This window comes from Morone saxatilis, unplaced genomic scaffold (assembly GCF_004916995.1).
Source record: "Morone saxatilis isolate NCDOM2014 unplaced genomic scaffold, NCSU_SB_2.0 Contig8, whole genome shotgun sequence".
NCBI lineage: Eukaryota > Metazoa > Chordata > Actinopteri > Moronidae > Morone > Morone saxatilis.
Window position 1 is genome coordinate 11,669,596 of NW_023340257.1, and position 13,135 is coordinate 11,682,730.

Below are 13,135 nucleotides of genomic sequence, written 5' to 3' on the forward strand. Positions count from 1 at the left end.
GCATCAGCTGCGCACTTTTCCACGCGCACCCTCCTTCATATATGCAGCAACGGGACACGACTTGAGCTCGTGTCCTCTCCCTTCCCAAACACAGGAGATCGTATCGGCTCGCGCTGGCAGGGGTTCATTGTCAAGCACATGTTGCTCTCCACTCCAGTGTGTCTCTATCACGGGACACAGGTCTCAAGGTCCAAGGCAGATCTTCTGCCTTATATGGCCTTTCCAGTACACACAAGGAAGCAGCGGGGATTCACTGCAGGAGCATTGCATAGTGAAACAGGAGCCTTTGACATGTTTGTTGACATCCAGGCCCTTTAAATATCCCCCAAGTGGCTTCAGATGTCAGGTGTTTTAGATTCAAGGGATTTTCTAGCAGCAGAAGACTCATAGAAAATAAGTATTTTATGTGAACATCATCTGAAATCATTAACCCCCCTGTAGCCTACAGCCATTGTGCCCCTACCTACACAGGTGTCTGCAATTATTTAGCCTGATTAGACCTCTACTCAGGGCTGTGTGAGCATGCACAGACCGTGATTGATTGACATCTCTGACACTCTCCTAACACTTGTTGCATCTGTTCATAATCTCCATCATCATTATTAGTCAATGAGTTTGGCAACCTCAGGAAATCTCTTCCATAGTTTCACCGAACTGCAACCTGACCAAAGCACTAATCAGCCATAACTGCAAACATCTGTGTGACTGTGCGGGGCCTCTATATGATATTGACCGTTGTAAAGAGTTAATAGCAGGTTTCCATCATGTGCTCTGAGTTTTGGTTGTGGGGCTACGCTTGGATTAGACTGCACTTCATATTTTCCTTTTAGCTTTTGACAGAGTAATTCGTCTCCATCAGGCCTGCGTATTGGCGAGAATCTGGCGGTATGATGGGTATCACGATACAAGGGTTATGATTCAATATATTGTGATATACTGTAACTAAGGCCATATATAGTTATTTTTAAAATTCTAATTTCAGTCTGTAGAGCCAGTGAACGTGAGCTGAACAGATAAAAAGTTTAGCAATAAATTGTCAATGACGCAGTAAATGTACAGTTACAGGTTGTCAGTTAATAAATACTACTTTCTGAAGACCTAGAAAAGTCTGTTATCTCCCTAAAGTGAAGAGAGCAGAAGAAACGGTGTGAAGATGAGGAAAGGTAAACATTAGGCCTACTGGCTCCTGATGCCGTGTATCCCTCTCAGAAGGTTTGTAATCCAGCCTTGAAAAGCAGTGTCTTCTTGGAAACTTCAAATAAATTCGTAATGATAAATCCAACACTGAATAAAAAATGTAGTGATGACAGTAATGAGATCAACCCTGTGGTAAGCGTCATATGACTACAGCTAGTGTCACAGCCAGCATCTAAAAAATACAAGCAGGAGGGACGGCAATGGACCTCACTGGTGGTTGTTCACTATTGTGGAGTTCATATATCTTAAGTTCATATATCTTATGTTTCAAGACTGTACTGTTATAGTTAGTTATGCAATATATCACAAAAACAAAGATTTAAGTCCAAAACATGAATTCAAACTTGTGCATTGTTGTTTTCTTTATTTCCCTGTCCATTATTCATCTTCTGAGCGCTTGGTGGGCTCCAGACCACCATTGTTGTGAACCACCACAACTAGTACAGAACTTACTCACAGCGGGGTTATACTCACATTACTTGTAATTTGGTCATGAAATGGTGGATGTATACATGTGGTGTTATATTTAAGTAAGTCCTTCATTTGATCAATTGTGTCATCTGTGTGACGAATATGAATGAACATAAAGAACTGAAGACCTCAATGTCCTCTATGGTAGTTACAGGCCTGCTTTGACCCCAACAGAAAGTGGTTATTTATAATTTGTGGCATGTGGATCATCTCCATATCACTGTCTAAACAGATACTATCTGATTTAAGCCAGACTATCTCACTGTAATAGAGGAAGACCAGAAGGAGTCCAAAAATCAGATCTGTGTGCCTGCACTTCGTTGACGTAGATTGTGCTCAAACATCACATTCAAACTTATGTCCAAAAAGTCTTTTAAAAGAGGTTAATGTAGGACCCAAGATTATGTTTTCTTGTTCCGATGTCACGTAGGGAACCACCAGCCGAAGGAATATGGCACCTGGTTTTGTGAAACACGTACTTAGAAAATACAGAGGGACAATGCAATGTGACTGAGAAGCCCTGCAATTTTAATAGAGGCATCTTAGGTCGCCCAGCAGGAGCTGTCAATTACAAGAGAGGACAAGACAGAGAGAGCCAAAGCCACATTAAGGGGGAGAAGACAGAGAACAAGAGAGGGTGACAGAAGACATGAGAGGTGGAAGAGGAAGAATAATGCAGAAGTGAGAATGAAGGGAAAGGGTCAGGAGAGGAGAGCTGCAGCAGAATGAGGATGACTGTGAACCTTATTATTGACATGTCAAGTTTGCCAGTGTGTATATGTGTGTGTGCACATGTCACATCTGGTGTGTTGGCATACAGGTCCATGGTGCTCAGCTTTGTCTAAACATGTATTTGTCTGTCTGTTTGTCCAGCAGAACTTGTGTGCCTGAGGCCCCTGGTTTCAGATCAGTCAGTGTGGGCTCTGACAGAGCCTCCACTGGGATTGACTGAACTGACAGGGATATGACATCAACTTTATTGTTAGCAACAGAAAGCCTATTTTTTTCTTTTAACTTTCTGCAGCAAAAACACAATATTTTCATAAAAAAAGTCGAAAACCTATTGGGATCGTCCATATTAGATCGACATGATGAAAAATATGCATGTAAAGTCTACGGCCACGCTAGCAGCTTGGCTCGGTTTGCCAAATTAGTTTAGTGTGTTAGCATGCTAACATTTGGTAATTAAACACAAAGTACAGTTGAGACTGATGAGAAGGTCATGGGCAAATGCAAATTTTGACCTGATAATGATGCCAGAGGAAAAGTAAGGGAATTATCAAAGTTATTAGGATTCATCCACTGGCCATGAATGTCCCCGTGGCAATGTATCCAATAGTTTTTGAGATATGCAAGTCTGGACCAAAGGACTTAATTTGTTGTTCAACGTCTTGTTGTTCAATTATGTGTCTCAGTCTATATACACATCAGCAGGAGCCTTGAACTGGCACACCTAAAAATGCAGCTATTACTAATATCATCAGTGACACCAGTTCTTTTACTGCTATGAAACGTCAAAATGCCTGCCATGCAAAATGTCTGCCTGCAATACACTGAACAAATGTTGCACTGCACAGCAGCCTATAGTGCTGCCAATGACATCTATGACAGGCTATTACAGAAAGTTCAGAGGCTCAGGGGTACAACCAGCACCTAAGAAATACGAGGTGGAGGGACGGCAGTGGACCTCAATGGTGGTTGATCACTGTGGTGGATTATATATTAAACCTCAAGATCGAGCTGGTATAGTTTTCTAAAATGAGCAGAACGTTTAATGGTAATAGATGTTAGTTAAAGGGTTAATAATGCAATAATTTACAAAACACAAAGGTCCCAAAAGATGAATTCAAATTTGAGCATTGTTGTTTTCTTTTTCACCAGCCCATTAATCATCTTGTGACCCCTAAAATTAAATCTTATAAGCCCTCGTAGCGTTTTAGACCGCCATGTAACCTCTGGGTTAAAGCATACAAAACAACTAGTTCAGAACTCAGGCTGGGTAATGTGTTATTTCTTGTAATTTGCTCATGATCGTGGATGCATTTTAGGTGTAAATATGGTGTGCCAGGGGTTATATTTCATTATATTAAGTCTTACTTCGATCCTTCAGATCTCAAGATGGATATGTTACCTTTGTCTTGCACCAACAACAGTAATCAGTATAGTGAAACCATGGCTGGTAAACATTTATGGTCGCAATTATCTCATAAAAATGGGAAAATCCTAAAGAACTTGTGAAATCAGCCTGTGGACATCAGACCCAGAATCCAACATACTGTCAGTACTCAGAGAGAAATAAAAACGATTAAAGGCTTTCCAGTACAGAGGGGGACAGTGAGGGGCAGCAGCTGTAACGTGACAGCAGTGTCTGACCAATGCTCTGCAATAAAGTGCAGTGAAGCTTATTTTTATGAGAGGGGAAGTTCCCGTTGTTCCAGTCTGTACTCAAACACACTGAGCAGAGCTGGTGCTGTAAATAAAATGAGACTGATGAGCGCAGCAGCCAGCCACAGCTCTGTTCATTAAAAAAAAATCTTTTAATATGTGATTGAGACTGAAGAAACCCATTATTGTGACCCTGAAGAGCCTTCCCTTCATTAAAAACTGATTTGTTAGGTTATGTAAGACTAAAATTAGAGACATTTCATCCCCCTGAGCCCAAATCATATATGTTGAAAGTGAAAAGCAGTGATATATTGTGTTTTTTAATCTGGGCAATAATAAGCCAGTTTATGGCTCACCGGGATCAGTGTCACTACCAGACCAATGTTCGTCTTGAGTGTCCCTTAGCAAGGTCTAATCAAGGTCTTTGAATCAGATAAGGAGAACAGCAAGACAACACAACTCCCCTGACATCAATACATGAGTTTAGTGACCGTGAAGCTAAAATCCTCTTGTTGTGATTCAACAAAGCTGTGCAGCGAAAAGAAACCGTGTCACGCTTGACTTGATTGAGTTCCCCAGAGTGTTGCTCCTGTATCAGCTCCTTGAGTTGATTACATCAGAACCTGATTAGACCTTCTGTCCTCAACCTGGAGTGTTTACTGACATTTATGGACATACCAATCGTTAATACTTCCTGGAATTTGAAAGTGCCGACTGAACGGAGGCTTAATTATTTATGATCCTTTCTGTGCCTGTGGCCTGATTGGTAAATAGCTCTCTGTTGAGCCATAATATCAGTGCTATCAATGCTATCTTTCAACAGTCTGTGATACATTGAACGTGTTTTGAGATATTGCTGTGAGCTATAGCCCACCCTACATTGGGGTATAGAGGCAGTAAGAGAGTTGTGCATGTTGTTGGTCAAATGTAGCTTATGTATCTCCTGTCCTTACCTGTCCTTCACGTGGAAAGATTTATTTGCTCTCTCAGTTGGAGTGGGTTCAAATCACACACTGTGGGCCGGACTGGGCAAGGCTGGCAAAGCTGTTTTTTATTTTTTTCCTCTGTGTGCTTATTGCTTGTATCATTTTACCTTGCTTGACTCTGTCCACTTCCCTTTTCAACAAATACACACAGAGATCTCCCTCCCGATCTCCTTGACAGTGTTAGTGCTTGATTTTGGCACGAAAACAATCCTACTGAGCAAGCTGCATTACCTTGTCCAAACAACACTTCTCTCTTTTACTTCTTCTTTCACTTGTTCTGCTCACATGGTGTTAGCTTGGTAACGAGCAACAAATAACAAGCAGCAGCAGTTTCCTTAGTGGAGGGAAAGAAGAAGGAATATCGAGGAAAACCTCAACAGGCATTTGAAGAAATCCTTATGATGACCTGTTTACATACACATTTAATGTGACATCTTGTGGTAATGCAAATAATGGCTGTCCTCTCTCAGTAGCAAAGCCACAAGTATTGTGACATTACTATGTAGGGACATTACATTAGTAGATTACTGTGCACAGTGTTCAGGGAGTATATGGAGTCAAGGTGTAAGTCGAGGAGGATGTTTGGCCATACAAAGACTATGTTTGACACTGGAGACTGCAGTTTGCATCCCGCCTCCCTACAGTGTTTGTTTCTCTCAACCATAAAGGCAGTATTTTCATCAGATGAAATCTGCGTGAACTGATGTCCGGAGGGCAGCAGACACAACCTGTAAACACAACACTAACATATCATATTTTAAGCTGATACAGTTAACATGTTAGCAAACTCTAACACATCCAGCAGACACAGGGTGCATTAGCATTTCTTTTGGATTATAATAATAATAATATTATAATTTTTCCAGCCCCCTGATGTATTTAAGCTTAATGTTCACGTTCCTTTTAGCTCTGGTCTCCACCAACTGAGGTGGATGAGGTAAATATCTGACACCAAGGCCGCTAAATGGCTTAAAACCAAAACAATGAGCTGAAAGACACTAAAGTGCTCCATAGAGATGAAGGGAGTTTTTGACACTAATATCAACCCCTTTCATTTACAACTAGTCATTGTTAATCTAAACATACGTATTATGGCTGCTTCAACCAGGTACTATCAGTTGCCTATATTTTAGTCATAAAGACGACGGACTAGAAAACTCTAATATGAATCCTCTATGAACAGATATATGGGTCATTTTGGAAGGCACAAACCACATGACTTACCGTTTACGTGTGGGGAATTGAGAGTAGAGAATATTAGTTCTTGTTGAGCTCATATGCTTTTCAGACATTTCTTACTCCTCCTATCTATTCCCTTTATCTTAATCCTCTCCTTTCTCTGTCTGTGCTCCCAACCCTCTTCCCCTCCGTCCTTCTTCCCTCCATCCCTGCTGTGTTTGCTTTAATACTTTCCTGTAGCCCACAATCCCTGCTTCGTCTTTCCCTCTCATTCTCCCCTTCACTTCCTTGCTCCATTCTTCCATCCTGCCATTCCCACCACACGTAAGCCTCTTCTCACAGACATCTAAACACAGCATTAACTCGAAACCCTATGGGCACTGCCATCTTCACTTGATCTTTTGCGGGTTTTATCGCAGCGAGTTCGTAGCCCAGTGCTAGTCTCAGCCCAGGGCCAAGTTTTCCCAAAACTAATTAAACCCCATTTCAAAGTCTTCATCCTCTAGGTTTGGATTACCTTTCTCCGGTTAAGGGCCAGCTAGCTCAAGGCTAATAACACAGCTAGTCCACCTGAATGCGCCTTTGTAAAATCTTCCAGATAGCTGGGCTACACTGGTTCTACATTACATTATGGTTAATTTCATCAGCCTCCATAATAAACAGAGATGTAACCTCCTGTTTTAAGTTTTGGCCACATGTATGTTTATACTTGCAGTCATATAACTGCACATGTGTACTGTCTGTGCTGCATGTGCTTACAGTATTCCTGCATATCTCCCTATGATCTTTAACTGTGCTGACATTACTCTGCCCCCCCTAACTACGCTGGAGAACATCCAGTTAATTACATTATATCAGAAGATACAAGAAAAAAAAAAACACTGAGAAAAGTAATGCTCGGTGCAACATTATACAACTCCTTTCTGTGAACCATTTTCTGTGTGCATATTTTAATAATTTCCACAGAAAGTCCTTTTGATGCATAACTTATCAGGGCACCAGAAAGGGTTTAAAATGTTTCATCACAAATCAAGCCTCAGTACTGGTAAACTGTGCTCAATTTAAGCACAAAGCAGGTCACTTGGACCACAGATTGTAACTGCTGAATGGTTGCTTTATGTAAGTTGCATGTTTTCAGTGTCACATTGTTATTTCAAACAATTCTCACTGAATCTAAAGTACACCAACACATTCTATGATACACAGCATTTCTAGTCATCTATATGATCAAAGGTCACAGATTCATCCAATAGTGATGCTCCTACCTGGTCAGCACCATTAGTCACTCTGGATTAAAGAGTCCCTAAAATGTAAACTGTTGACTGGCTGGTTTGTGTTGTACAATGTCATACAGTACTTCATTTAAAATGGAAAGTTTTCTGAGGCTGTGTTGTGGAAAAATTGCAAACATTATTCAACAAAAACCTACAGTGTTTGAGTTTTCTGTCAGCACAAAGCCAGCTGACCACAGTTAGTCATGTGCTGAGCCTGTCGCTGCCACAGTTTCTTATTGTGGGCGTCAACATTTTCACAGCACAAGGGTTCATCCTTTTATTCGCTTCGCTTGTGTCACATCAACAACTTGAACATCATGTTTGGTGCTCAGCCAGAGGCACAGCACCACACATTGTGCAGGGCTTTAAAGCAATATTATGCAACTATTTTACAATAATGGCTTCAAAATCATTTTGATGGTACACTGACTTTAATAGGCCGGATGGTGCCTCTGTCATTCCCACTCTGCACTCTATAACTTTGGTTGCTGGGTCACAAGAAATGTGTAATGATTTAGAGCACTGTTGCACACCACCAACTCTGTCACTGATTTTGGTGAAACTAGTTCAGGTTTTATGGAGAAAATGTTTTTTGGTTTTCCCCTCGGATGTCCTCCGCCTCAACTCTCTGCGATTTACAGAGTTTCCTGATGGACACAAAGCTTTACTTGCTTTACTCTGAAGTGAGGTAACCACTAACTGTAACATAGCTGCTGAAGCTAGTTAGTTCGGTTAGCCATGCAGCGTTGCTGTTCACAGGAGCTTTGGATTGCTGCGAGAAGGTTTTCAGGGCCGGGGCGAGAGGTAGCCAGCGGGGACAGCTGACAGGGAGCGGAGCCAGTGTTGTGCTGGATCCAAGTGAGCAGGCAACGTAACAGGGCTCGGCAGCCTCTTCAGACATCATGGCAGAGGTGAAGAGACCCTTGAGGATGTTGACGGAGGAAGCTAAGAAGAGAAAAGGAAAGAGGCCGCTTGACAAGAGTAAATCTCAGACTGGCTTTTGGTCAGTGAGAACTTAAAGAAATGAAAGGTCGCAGACAGACGCTGAGCCAGCCATTTTTGCTATAATATCATCTGGCTTGCTATGTCTTGTGTTGTTGCATTTGCTTGATGTGTGGCTTTGTATGATCAGTGATATCCTTTGAACTCTGCAGTGGGGAAACACAACAGTTCAGCTATCACCGGGAGCACGCAGTCTTGCTTTTGAGTTTATTTAATTGTGCCTTGTCCTCGATGGACTGAGCTGGTTTAGTGGATTTATAGCCCTTGAGAGCCTTGGATGGTTACACAAATGCCTTAAAGAGAGAAGAAAAAGTAGGAGTTACTAAATTACATTGTTCTCCAGGCCTATAAAATAGAGACCAGGCTTTTTTCATCACTTTGTCAGGGTTGTGTAAGTGTGTGTTTGTTGTAAGAGAGAGAGAGTATGAACTGTCTGAATGCTCCATATCAGTTGGGAGTTATGGTCACTCTGGCCTGTCATAATATCCTCTCTGACTGCATGCCCTCAGATTGTCATTCCCACTGAGTTTGTTGTGTGTGTGTCTGTGTGTGTGTGCGTGTGTGTGTGTCAGGGGGAGCCAGATGGCTGCTGGCTGACTTAGCAGCATGAGTTAAAGGAAATCATATTTGACAGTTGTGCTTATCTTTCCATTAATACACTTCAAAAAGAGTGCCTCATACGCACACCCTCCATTCACACACTTGCATGTAAATTAGTGTTTGCTTTGCGTGTTGGTTCCTTTTTTTCACTAAATGTTTTTGATGGTTCTTTGACAACAGTGTTTGACAACCTTGTCTGTATGTTTGTTCATTCAGTTGCTGTCAATGCTGATGATTTTCATGAAGCCAAATTCATTTGATTAGATTTCCAAAATCATATAAACAAGTAGCTAACAGTAATGTTTCCATATGAGCACTTTCAGTCACAGTGACATACCACCCACGGTTTCAATCAGACAGAATATAGTGGCATCTAGTGAAGTTGCTGATTCCAACCAACTGAAAACCACTCGCGTCTGTATTTGACAACCTGGGAATGAGAATGGGCTGTGAAGTGTGTAGGAGAAACACAAAAAGGCTCTATCTACAGTCAGTGTTTGGTTTGTCTGTTCTGGACTACTGTAGAAACATGGCGGTTCAATATGGTCGACTGCATGGCGAACTGCGATGTCTGTAGATAAAAACAGCTCATCAACAAAAACACAATGATTTTTATATTCAGGTGATTATTACTGATGAAAACATACAGTACCTATGAAGATTATGCTCCATTTCTGCTAATAGATCCTCCTAAATGTTACACACTGGATCTAATGCGTATGAACTGATTGGTGTATCTCATCTCGTGTCAATCAATATGTCAATAATCGTGTTCCTTATGAGCAGAATTAGTAATGATACTTGACAGAAACCCCTCCTTAAAGGGTGACTTATTTTTCCACCTGGACCTTATTTCCAACTGTTTTTGTGTCAAAGTGCTTGATGAGGACAACCATTTTTTATTTGGTCTAGTACTAAGTGACAGCACTGCAGTTTGCAGCCGTAAAAGGAGCTACAATGTAATCCTTCATCGTCTACGTCAAACTACGTCCATTAAAGGTTTTTGCCACTGACGACTCAGATTATAATTATAAGTGTCTGACAACATGACACTGCAGAGAAATGAAATGTTTTCTGTTCCTTTCACTTGATCCTCTGTGTGTCTAACCAAGTCTAGCTCAAGGGGAAGTCTCATTCTGAGGATCTATTAGGAGGAACATAATATGCACAATATGTTGTGTTTTCATTAGTGTATAATCACCTGAAAATAAGTATCGTTCTGGATTTGTTACCTTAGAATGAACCATTTATATCTATAGATGCTGTGTTGAACTGCCATGTTTCTGTAGTAGCCTAGAACAGACAAACCAAACACTGGCTTTAGATGGGGGTGTTTGCGTTTTTCACACATTGTGTGCTTACCGTAGTTTCTCCTCCACTAATATATTGTGAAAACCATAAAGTAACTAATTCATGCTGCAGTTACCATCCATATCACATACGCTCACTGGAAGTAACTGTCCAGAAGTCATCATCCATCACCTCTTTGATCTCCTGCTGCATGAATCTGTGGTTTCCTTCTGGACCTCTGGTTCCTCACTGTACACACCAACCGAGCTTGGAAGGTCTATGTCTTCAGTCAGCACCTGCTTTAGCTCTTTGGCTGCCACCATGACAAGTACCGACCACCCTCTTGCCACAGAGTGATGCAGCTGCTTCTGTGATAGAGGATTTTGAACGGGATCCATACAAGCTTCATGTCATTAAGTTTTGCAGGAAGATGAAAGATGAAATCATTCTGGACAGAGTCCTTTAGGTGTTTGCAGCAAAACCCTCATTATGTTTGGTCCTGCTGGGCCTGTTGGGCAACTCCCCAAAAACCTGATCCAACTCATCTACTGACAGTCCAACAGTTCACCTGTGTGTCCAGAACAGTCTGTGTGGCTCTTTCTGATTAAACAAGTTCATTCATTGAGCTTTGGCTCTGTCTGCTCTGCTATAATGAACACGTAAGGTGGTTTTCCAGCATGTTAGCATCAATCAGTGACTAAAACAGAAACAATAGCAGCACTTCTACTAAAGTAATACTGGAAGACCTTACAGTTTTCCTCTTTACAGCATGCCAACACCTGTTATTATCCCTACAGGACTACTTTCAAAGAATAGTTCAACATTTTGAGAAATGTGCTTATTTGCCTTTTTTGCATTAGATCAAGTTTAATACCACTCTTGTCTCCACCTTATGTAAGGTGAGGCAATTAGCTTAGCAATGAGACTGAAAGCATGGTGATGAAGGACGTCAAACATGCTTCAGCCGACTCACAAGGAAAAAGGCCTGTCCGGTGCTCTCAGAGTACGGCAATCTTGTATCAGGAGAGACTTCAGAGATATAGTCCAAAGTATACTGGAGGTATGGTATACTGGTTTACTGAATGACTAACATTTCAACAGCAGGTGCGTCTTCATCAGAGGGCAGGGGAAAGCAGGGAGTTACTGTGCATGCTGTAACTATTTCTTGGTAAAAAGCAGCTTGACATGCTATCTGTGAAAAATGGGAAGAAATCATAAAATCGTGATAGGGTTATGTTTCCTCGGTAAGAGCTTTACTAGAAAGGCATTGAAAAAGAGATCTACGACATGCTTTGATCTTGCCACCACACGCTCATGTGGTTCACGTAGCTCTCCACAGTTCCAAACAAATCCGCTTTGTCTACCTGTTTGAATGGTTTGCAGCAAGACAGACAGCAGTGAATATATTTGCAGCAATAACAGCATTTTTTGTGTTGCAAGAGAGACAGTTATCACTTTTTCTGTGTTGAATATAGGAGGGAAGGAGGAGTGCTCCCATTACCTAGAATAAATTTACAGTATGTATGCATTCATATTTTTATTGTGCATATATTGTCATAATTACTCACATAAAGTGAATGAATACCAGCAACTGTTTAATTTAAGCCAAGAGTTTGGTCAGTAGTGAAAAATATACAAGGCAACCACTTGCATTCAACAAAAACATTTTATTATAAAATATGTAAGGGGGGAGGGAAGATGTTTTTTTCCTTGAATGGGCGGTGTAAGGTCTTCAAAGAAACTCATTCAACCTCCTACAGGAAGAGAAAGGTGGCAGAAATCAAGCCAGGAAACCAATACACGTGTTCAAAATAGCCTTAATAGAAATAGAAGTATGTGTTTCAGTGAGAACTTTTCTCAGATAATGGAAATACTACAATTTCCCCTTGGTTGCATTGTATTGTGGGACTGTTAAAAAGTAGTGTACATGACATGGACACTACCTTTTTTAGTGCCATTGTGAGTTTTTAAGGGCATCATGTAGTGTAGTGGATGAATTTATACACTCAAATAAGATGGCGGACAGTAAATTTAGCGCACTACATAGTAAATAGGTTTTTGGCTTATGAGTATTATCTCACAGGTGCACTGACTTCTTGGAGTTTTGTTGTTACAGATAGGTTGCCAGGCAACCAGAAGAAACACTGCACAGAAGTGCTGAGCGGATGCTGTTGTTTGTCAACAGGTGATCTACGTACATCACTCCCCCTAAAACCAGAAATTATAGTACTATTTGTTTACAAATTAAACAAAGAAATATAATGTGTTAATTAGTAATTAATTAATTAAACTTAAAAAATTAATTGTGCTGGTAGGCAGACGTTCTAGCTGCAGGCTAGCTGTTTCCCACTGTTTCCAGTCTTGTCTCTTGTCAGATACTACAAATTCTCCTGAAGACCAAAGTAAATGCCAACACAGTGCGTATAAGGTCCAATACCCACCAAAACAGAGCACAGATTCCCTCTATCTGACCTGCCTAACCTGATCTAACGAACAAAACGACAAAACGACAAAACGAAAAAAGTCTTCATGTTTGTTACTTGCGGCGGGTTCCTATGCACCAAAGGCCGCTGGCCGTGGGAAAGTGACCATTGGCAACCACCCCAAAACCACGGACATGTTCCAGAGACAAAGCTCTGACCGCTTTTACCCAAACACTACAAAAATAACAAAACCAGCGAAACCCAAAGGAACAACGCCGCTAGGCTTAAATTCAATGGTCATAATGTTATCCAGCCCCATACCAACAAA

At 41.2% G+C, this 13,135-nt stretch overlaps 1 long non-coding RNA gene across 1 annotated transcript in view; it reads left to right on the forward strand.

Moving 5' to 3' along the window:
- The first annotated feature begins 9,829 nt into the window (after positions 1-9,829).
- The window catches only part of LOC118341545, an 11,838-nt gene continuing 8,532 nt past the window's right edge, over positions 9,830-13,135 (forward strand). The window contains exons 1-2 of the long non-coding RNA XR_004797440.1: positions 9,830-9,841; positions 12,501-12,504. This is a non-coding gene — a long non-coding RNA (uncharacterized LOC118341545). The remainder of the gene's footprint in view (positions 9,842-12,500; positions 12,505-13,135) is intronic.